The following is a 9,857-nucleotide window of genomic DNA, read 5'->3' on the forward strand; positions in this document are numbered from 1 at the left end:
CCAAGCATAATCTAAAATGAGTGTCTTAATATATTAAAACATCTAACATATTTCAAGCATCTAACACCCAGGTGGCCACATCTGAGGGTTGAATGATAGACAAATTACTGTTTTGTATGTTTCATATTTCTTGATGCAGAGCAACTAAATCTAAACTCAGGTTAGTATGAGACCAGACTCCTTTTAAATGCTGTTTAATACATTCCCAGCTCCGTTGAGACTCATTATAAGGTTTAGCTGTGATATAAATCCATTGGTAGGAAGAGTGACAGTGCAGGGACACACGGGTCTTTATGGCTTGTACCTCATCCCCAAGCAACACAACTACTGATTTTAAGGCATCAAGTCATGTCTCACCTTTTTGTCAATAGCTTCTTGAGATATTAATGTTAAAGACACATTCTTAGCCAAATGATTAACATAATGAGCTGTTTGGATACTTTGTGACAAGGCTACAGTGCATGCCACAGCAGAAGCAATAAGTGACATCAGAGCAAAAACTCCAGCAATAATAAGGCCAACAACTCTTTTGTGCCTGGTTAAAGCTTTTTCAATTTCTAGTAAAGCCTGTACTCCTGGATTGTCATATAAAGTACTATTTATCTGCACAGGGAGCATAACAAAAGCAGGCTGATTCACTATCAGTATCCTTTTTTGATCTAAAGGTCTTGAGTATTAATACAATCAGTTAAAATACAATGTTCACAGGTGATGTTGTAGTAAAGGTAAGGGGTTCTATTACTATGTTTAGCTATCATGACATGACCTGTTAGTAAAAGATAAGGTGGAGAGATACATGCAGTTATATTATGATACACAATCTGATAGTGCTGTGTTGATGACACCGTCACAGGACACACAGCTGCTACCAGCTGCCAAATATCTTTTGCATCACTCCAAAAAATGTAACCAATATGGGTGAGATCCATTCTGCAGTTGTGACCCAATCCCCCTCATGGGTAGACACAGGTAGTCTTTGAGACCAGTCCCAGAGATGTTCATTTGTCCTGTACCTATCCAAGGGTTGCTTAACAATTCAACCAAAGAGGAGTTCCATAAAACTTTTTATGCAGATCAGGACAAGGAGGAAGGCCCCTAGGTGGCCTTGTTGATCAAGAGAATAATGACTGGGAAATCCCATCTTAATAACAGTATGCCAATGTAATTCAGTAAAATCATCTTGCGAGCCCAAGGCACTGGAAATTTGAGTAGTCACTGAATATCCAAACATTCAATGCCATCGTTCTGACAGGAGAGTATGACGACCATGGTCAAAAACAAGGCCTCTGATGTCTGAGGTTGTGATGTATGTCACAACAACTCCTCGCCCTCTGCAGCCAACTTTTTGATTTGACCCCATGTAGGCAGAGGAGAGGCATGGGTATTACATGCCTTCTTTACTGGATGAGGGAGCAATCTCTGAGTTATTTTTATCCTTTTTACTCCTCGGTTGATCTTGTCCACCACTTTGGGAATCACCGGAGAACTCATGATGTCTCCCCAATCTTTCTGGAATCCAATGAGGAGAATCAGCATCCCTGGGGAAATACAAAGAAAGCCTCTACCCCACATTAACACAGGGTTGGGGCCTATCCATTGATTTGTCAGTGGATCCATCCACATGACTAGAGGATGAGTCTGTTTAGAAGGGCCCCAAAATCTTTTGCTGCTGACCATCCCTGTTTATCTACATTTTAAAATTTTTAAACAAAAAAGAGTGTGATTAAGTCTATTTGCAGGAGTGGCATACTGTATTCCCCCTTTTTATTTTAATAATTGAGTTTTAAGCATTTGGTGTGTACATTTAACAATGCCTTAACCTAATTGACATATCTAAATAAATATGTCTATAAACATGTCTATATCTATATACATATCTATATAGAACAATGGATACAACAAAGATAGAATATGTATTTTTTAAGTGACAGTTAAAGCAACATTTTTTTTTTAGTTACTAAGTTTTGACAAATATCAAAGAACATATTAGAGAATATATTTTTTGACAACAGTGGTATTAGATTAGGAATCATTGGTTTTAAAAATGAAGGTCTTAGCTACCTTAAATTATGTAAAATAATATGAATTATTTGTGGGTCAAAAAAGAAACACAACAGAAATTTTAAATCTTTTGAAATAAAATACAGTATAATATGACACAACACTTCATAGGGGAATTGATAATCTTGCCATACATGACAAAAGAAGAAAGGCTGAAAAATAACTGTCTAAATGTTAAAATTAAAAAATGAACACCTGGTTAAAGAAAGTGTAATTAATAAATTACTAATACTAATTAAAAAGCAAAGAGTGAAAATCAAGCCAAAAGTTGGTTTACAAAAATGTAATAAAATTAGTAAAATTTAGCAAGTGTGGTTAAAAATAAAAGAGAAAAGATACAGAATACTAATACCAGGAACAAAATTAAGTGACCCCATAATACATTTTACAAAAAATAAAAAGACATAACTTGATGTCTATAAATTTTAAAATGAACATGAAATAGCAAACTCTTTGAAAACAACAATTTACCAAAGCTGGTGCACTTAGAAAAGGATATTTTGAATTGGTCTATATCTCTTAGAAATATTTTTAGACAATAGAAAGAGAAATAGCATTTTAAACATAAAGTAACTTTATGATGCCTACAAAATCGTAAAACTAAAACTTGACAAAGTCTTGTAATTGGCAGAATGCAGGAAACAGTTGCTCTCATAAGGCTTTTAAAACACAGGCTGTAAACCTCTGGATTTTTGTCTGGTAAAACTGTACTGACTTTTTTTTGTCCAGTTTTATTGAGATATAATTTACAAAGAAAATTGTATATACTTAAGGTATACAAGGTGATCATTTATTGTATTACCACAATGTTTACCATGGTCAACTTAATTAACACAACCATCACCTCACATAGTTGGTGTGTGTGTGTGTTTAAAACACTTATAGTTACTCTCTTTTTTTATTATTATTCATAAAACATAACATATTTTGTTGGGGTCCAATGTTCACAGTGAACTCTTACATGGGCAACTTGTTTTATTTATTTATTTTTTATTATTCATTTATTCACATGTGCATTCATTGTTTGGGTCATTTCTCCCCTCCCCCACCCTCTACCTCACTCCTCCGCTCGGTTCCAGGCAGAACCTGTTCTGCCCTTATCTCTAATTTTCTTGAAGAAAAGACATAAGCATAATAAGACAAAGCATTTTTGCTAGTTAAGGATAGCTATACAGAAAGATTCCTAGCATTGCTTTCATGTACAAATGTGTTACAACACATGTTGATTCATCTCTAACTGATCTTCACACTGGTTCCTGATCCCCTTCTCATGTTCACCTCTGTTGCTTTAAGGTTTCTGTACTAGTTCCTCTGGAGTCGGGACATCAAATGCTTTCATGTTTTGGGTTTTCTACCTATTCCCATATCTCCTGTATGTGCTGTCCCCTTGTCATGTGATCCAAGTCCAATCACATTGCTGCATTTGCCCTAGATCTAAAGTCTGCATATGAGGGAGAACATATGATTTTTGGTCTTCTGAGCCTGGCTAACATCGCTCAAACTGATGTTCTCCAGTTCCATCCATTTACCTGCAAATGATAAGATTTCATTCTTCTTCATGGCTGAGTAAAATACCATTGTGTATAAATACCACATTTTCTTGATCCATTCATCAGTAGTAAGACATCTTGGTTGTTTCCATAACTTGGCTATTGTGAATAGTGCTGCAATAAACATGGGTTTGCAGGTGTCTCTGGAGTAACCTGTATTGCATTCCTTTGGGTACATCACCAGGAGTGGTATTGTTGGATCATATGGCAAATCTATGTCTAGATTTTTAAGAAGCCTCCAAATTTTTTTCCAGAGTGGTCACACCAGCTTGCATTCCCACCAGCAGTGTACGAGGGTTCCTTTTTCCCCACATCCTCACCAACACCTGTTGTTGGTGGTGTTTTTGATGATGGCTATTCTAACAGGAGTGAGATGGAATTTTAGCATGGTTTTGATTTGCATTTCCTTTATGGCTAGAGATGGTGAACATTTTTTCATGTGTTTTTTGGCTATTTGAATTTCTTCTTTTGAGAAAGTTCTATTTAGGTCAGTTGCCCATTTCTTAATTGGTTCATTGATTTTAGGAGCACTTAGTTTCTTAAGTTCCCTGTATATTCTGGTTATCAGTCTTTTGTCTAATGTATAGCTGGCAAATATTTCTCCCACAGAGTGGGAGAAAATATTCAGTTTACAGACCATTTATTTTGTTGTGCAGAAGTTTTTAATTTCATGATATCCCATTTGCCCATTCTTTCTCTTAGTGCTGAGCTGCTGGGGTTCTATTAAGGAAGTCTTTGCCTATACCTATTAATTCCAGAGTGTTTCCTGCTCCTTCCTGTAGTAACTTCAGAGTTATGGGTCTGATATTAAGGTCCTTGATCCATTTGAGTTGATACTAGTACAGGGTGATAGACATGGATCTAATTTCAGTTTCTTGCAGATGGATAAACACTTTTCCCAGCAACATTTGTTGAACAGGCTGTCTTTTCTCCATCATATATTTTTGGTGCCTTTGTCAAAAGAGGTGGGTATAGTTGTGTGGGTTCATAGCTGGATCCTCTATTCTGTTCCACTGTTCTTCATGTCTGTTTTTGTGCCAGTACCATGCTGTTTTTATTGCTATTGCTTTGTAATACAGTTTGAAATCAGGTATTGTGATACCTCCAGCATTGCTCTTTTTGCTGAGTATTGTCTTGGCTATTCACAGTCTCTTGTGTTTCCAAATGAACTTTAGAGTAGATTTCTCAATCTCTGTGATGAATGTCATTGGGATTTTGATGGGAATTGCATTAAACATGTAGATTGCTTTTGGTAGTGTAATCATTTTTACTATGTTGGTTCTACCAATCCATGAGCACAGGAGATCTTTCCATCTTCTGTAGTCTTCCTTGATCTCGTTCTTCAGGAGTTTGTAATTCCCTTACTCTCTTTAGCAATTTTAATTACCATCCAAGATGGTGACTGAGACACAGTCACAGACTGCATGAGCTCCGTAAACCAGGGACTTTGCTGAGATGCTGGAGACCCACTTGGCTGGGGTAAAGCACAAGGGATAGCTGAAAGTATGGCACTCTAAACCCCTAGATCGTGGAAGGCTTCTCCACACCACAGTCTACTAAAAGAACAGCCGGCCTGCCAAGTCCCAGCCCAATAGGCCCACAGAGCCACTGCTCCCTGGCCCTCCAGTCCTGCCAGGCCCCTGCTCCACATGGGACTGTGTGGACCCATGCGCCACCAGGTTTTCTGCCCCTCGGTCCTCGCCAGGCCCCAGCTCCTCATGAGACCACACGGATCCACACCTCAGCAGGTTCACCGCCCCTTGGGTACCCTGTCCCTCGGGACCCACCGGACCACACTCCACCAGGATCCCTGCCCTTTGGGCCCTGCTGGGCCCCAGCTCTACATGGAACTGCTGTATTCCTGCCCCACAGGGATCACTGATCCTCGGGCCTCCCATTCCTCAGGCCCTGCCAAACTCCAAATCCACATGGGACCACCAGATCCATGCCCCGCTGGCCCCAGCTTTACAGGCTGGCCAGATAGCTGCCCCACCAGTCTCCTGCTCATCAGGGGGCCATAGGAGGGCTCCAAACCTGCCTAAGAGGCACAGACAGACAGGACTGGATGCTGAAGGAGTAAAAACTGAACAACTAAGACTACAATTCTACTGTTCCAGAACTGTTTTTTCCTTCTTTAAGGGTTTGGCTATCTGGTTTGCTGTTTGATCACCCAACATTTTCCCATTATTTCACTTTATTTTCATCTTTCCTTCTCTTTCTCTTTTTTCTCCTTCTCTGTTGGTTTTCTTAGTATTAATAGTGTAATCCAGCTAATACTAAATTACACATAGTCCAGGACAGAAACAGTACCTAGTGGAAATATAGGTAGACAAAAAAGGGATGGAAACGATACTCTCCCCAAAAATAAAGCAGTACAGGATTTAGAGCGAAATGAAGAAAATGGATACCCAGATCCAGACTCCAACAAAACAAAGATAAACTATACCAAGGAACCCAATAAAGTCCATAAGAACATTCTGAAAGAAGAAATCATGCAAGTAATTAATGAGAATTTCATAGAGATGTTACTAGACATGGTCAACCAAAACATACAGGAGGCACTCAAAAAATTCCAAGACAATAAAAATAAAGAATATAAGAAAACACAGAATTAAATAAATGAAATAATAGGAGACCTAAATAAACACCAAACTGAAACAAAGAACACCATAAACAGAGAGATAAATGAATTAAGGGCAAAAACTGACAATATTAAAGAGGAAGTAACCCATGATATGGAAAACCTCAGAAAAAATAAAGAAACAGAAACACAAGAGACTGTGAATAGCCAAGACAATACTCAGCAAAAAGAGCAATGCTGGAGGTATCACAACACCTGACTTCAAACTATATTACAAAGCAGTAGCAATAAAAACAGCATGGTACTGGCACAAAAACAGACATGAAGAACAGTGGAACAGAATAGAGGATCCAGCTATGAACCCACACAACTATACCCACCTCTTTTGATAAAGGCACCAAAAATATATGATGGAGAAAGACAGTCTCTTCGAGAAATGTTGTTGGGAAAAGTGGTTATCCATCTGCAAGAAACTGAAATTAGACCCATGTCTATTGCCCTGTACTAGTATCAACTCAAATGGATAAGGACCTTAATATAAGACCTAAAACCCTGTAGTTACTACAGGAAGGAGCAGGAAACACTCTGGAATTAATAGGTATAGGCAAAGACTTCCTCAGTAGAACCCCAGCAGCCCAGCAACTAAGAGAAAGAATGGACAAATGGGGCTTCATAAAATTAAAAACTTCTGCACAACAAAAGAAATGGTCTGTAAACTGAAGAGACCACCCACAGAGTGGGAGAAAATATTTGCCAGCTATACATCAGACAAGGGACTGATAACCAGAATATACAGGTAACTTAAAGTAAACTCTCCTAAAATCAATGAACCAATTAAGAAATGGGCAACTGAACTAAACAGAACTTTCTCAAAAGAAGAAATTCAAATGGCCAAAACACATGAAAAAATGCTCACCATCTCTAGCCATAAAGGAAATGCAAATCAAAACCATGCTAAAATTCCATCTCACTCCTGTTAGAATAGCCATCATCAAAAACACCACCAACAACAGGTGTTGGTGGGGATGTGAGGAAAAAGGAACCCTCGTACACTGCTGGTGGGAATGCAAGCTGGTGTGACCACTCTGGAAAAAAATTTGGAGGCTTCTTAAAAATCTAGACATAGATCTGCCATATGATCCAGCAATCCCACTGCTGGTGATATGCCCAATGGAATGCAATACAGGTTACTCCAGAGACACCTGCACACCCATGTTTATTGCAGCACTATTCACAATAGCCAAGTTATGGAAATAACCAAGATGCCCCACTACTGTTGAGTGGATCAAGAAAATGTGGTATTTATACACAATGGAATTTTACTCAGTCATGAAGAAGAATGAAATCTTATCATTTGAAGGTAAATGGGTTGAACTGAAGAACATCATTCTGAGCAACTGTAGCCAGGCTCTGAGGACCAAAAATCATGTGTTCTCCCTCATATGTGGACTTTAGATCTAGGGCAAATGCAGCAATGTGATGGGACTTGCATCACATGACAAGGGGAGAGCACATAAGAGAGATATAGGAATAGGTAGAAAACGCAAAACATGAAAGCATTTGATGTCCCCACTCCAGAGGAACTAATACAGAAACCTTGCAGCAACAGAAGTCAACATGAGAAAGGGATGAGGAACCAGTATAAAGGTCAGTTAGAGATGAATCAACATGTGTTGTAACACATTTGTACATGAAAGCAATGCTAGGAATCTTTCTGTATAGCTATCCTTAACTCAACTAGCAAAAATGCTTTGTCTTCCTTACTATGCTTATGTCTTTTCTTCAAGAAAATTAGAGATAAGGGGAGAACAGGTTCTGCCTGGAAGTGAGGGGGAAGGGGGGAGAGTATGCAGGAGGGGGACGGGGGAGAAATGACCCAAACAATATATGCATATGTGAATAAATGAATAATAAAAAATAATATAGTATTAACCATAGTCACCATGCTGCACATCTGATTACCAGAGTATACCCACCTCATAAGTGAAAATGTTTACCCATTAACCAGCATCTCTTTATTTATTTTTTACTCCAACTCAAGTCCTGGTAAGTACCTACCATTTTGTTTTCTCTTTTTATGATTCGATTTTAAAATTTTTTATACAAGCCTTATGACACAGTAGGTGTGTGGCTAATTTTATCTAGCATAATAAATTTACATGTTTATGTGATCAAAAATGGAAGGTTTCCCTCTGAATGATATGTTTTATATATGTGTGTGTATATATATATATATACACACACATATACATTTATTTATTTATTTGTTTGTTTATTTATGGTACTGGGAACCAAACCAAGGTCTCTAACATGCCAGGCAAACACTATCACTGAGCTGTACCCCAGACCTTAAAATTTTTAATTTTAAATAAAAATCCTATATTACTGACTTCTGAGAAGCAATAAACTACACATTAACCATCCATCTTTACTTTTATACATATTTTAAGTGACATTGTGGTTAAATGTAATATTAATGTTTAATATTTATTTACATTTTTTGTTTATATATTTCATGGATTAGTACATTAAATTTCTCAAACTATCTTTAAATATTTTGCAGATGATAAAACTGTTTACAGTGATTTATGGTTATAGTATCCTATGGATGTCAACATACTTTTTTGTTTCATCTCATGGTCCTAATAGACTTGCTAACAATGAGAGTTATTGGCCTGGGGTAAATAGAAGAGTGGAGCATTGTAGAAGAATTTATGATCTTAAAAATTAGAGATAGGAGGTGTATTATGGTTTTGTCTCACTTGCATTTAGAGTCCAGGCCTAAAAATGACGGTTTATTTTTGGTTTCTCAAATATGAGGAAAGTTGACAGGAGAATCAATCTCCTGTCTCTTATTTATTTGCATCTTGGGTTTTTCTAAGAGTAGTGGAGGGGAATGTATTTCCTCTGATTAACTAAATCACATCTAAGATTCATGCCAGTTCTAACATTTTGTAGTTCACTTTCTAGAAATGGCCTAAGTGTGAGAGTTGCTCTAACATTTTTTTAAGAGAGTAAACAAGCACTCTTATGAGAATGCTAAATTTAATAATTTTTTTGCAGTGAAAAAATGATATACTCTAAATGGTAGAATAGTTTTAGGGCTGAGTCTTTTATGTTGTCCCAACCTCAAGATTTAAGAATATACACATGTTGATTTACAGATGTTTTTGTTAGGCACTTTGTAACTGTAATATGGACTTGGAACACATCCATAAGGCAATGGTATGAAATAAGACTGCTGAAAAATGGACTGTCATTTCTTTTTTTAATAGAGTAAGTCCTTAATATCACAGGGTGCCGGGATCCAGATTCTTTAAAATCCTGTAACTCCCAAGAAAGCTCTAATCTTCTTTATGGTATGGGGGAGTGGGAAATGGAGGACTGGGCAATTTGTTTATGACTCAGAATGTGAGCCTGTCCCTTTAAGACCTCACCTAAGTAGGTGACTCAGGGAGTAAGCCTGCTGTCTCTAAACCCTGTGGTAAAACTGTTTGTTAGTTGCCATGAAGGGTTTGTGGAATCTTTAAAGGCAAACAGGGGCTGACTGTCAGGATGCAGGTTAAATGTAACACTTTTGAATAAAAGAGAGCTTTAGCTCATCATTTTACATAAATTGACACTTTTAACTTTGTAAATGTTCGTATCATATTTAAAGTATAGAC

The 9,857-nt window shown here is 37.6% G+C and overlaps 1 long non-coding RNA gene across 1 annotated transcript in view; it reads right to left on the reverse strand.

Moving 5' to 3' along the window:
* Positions 1–9,857, reverse strand: part of LOC141416854 (uncharacterized) — a 31,939-nt gene that overhangs the window by 411 nt on the left and 21,671 nt on the right. The window lies entirely within an intron of this gene.

Source organism: Castor canadensis, chromosome 14 (genome assembly GCF_047511655.1).
Source record: "Castor canadensis chromosome 14, mCasCan1.hap1v2, whole genome shotgun sequence".
Taxonomy (NCBI): Eukaryota; Metazoa; Chordata; class Mammalia; order Rodentia; family Castoridae; genus Castor; species Castor canadensis.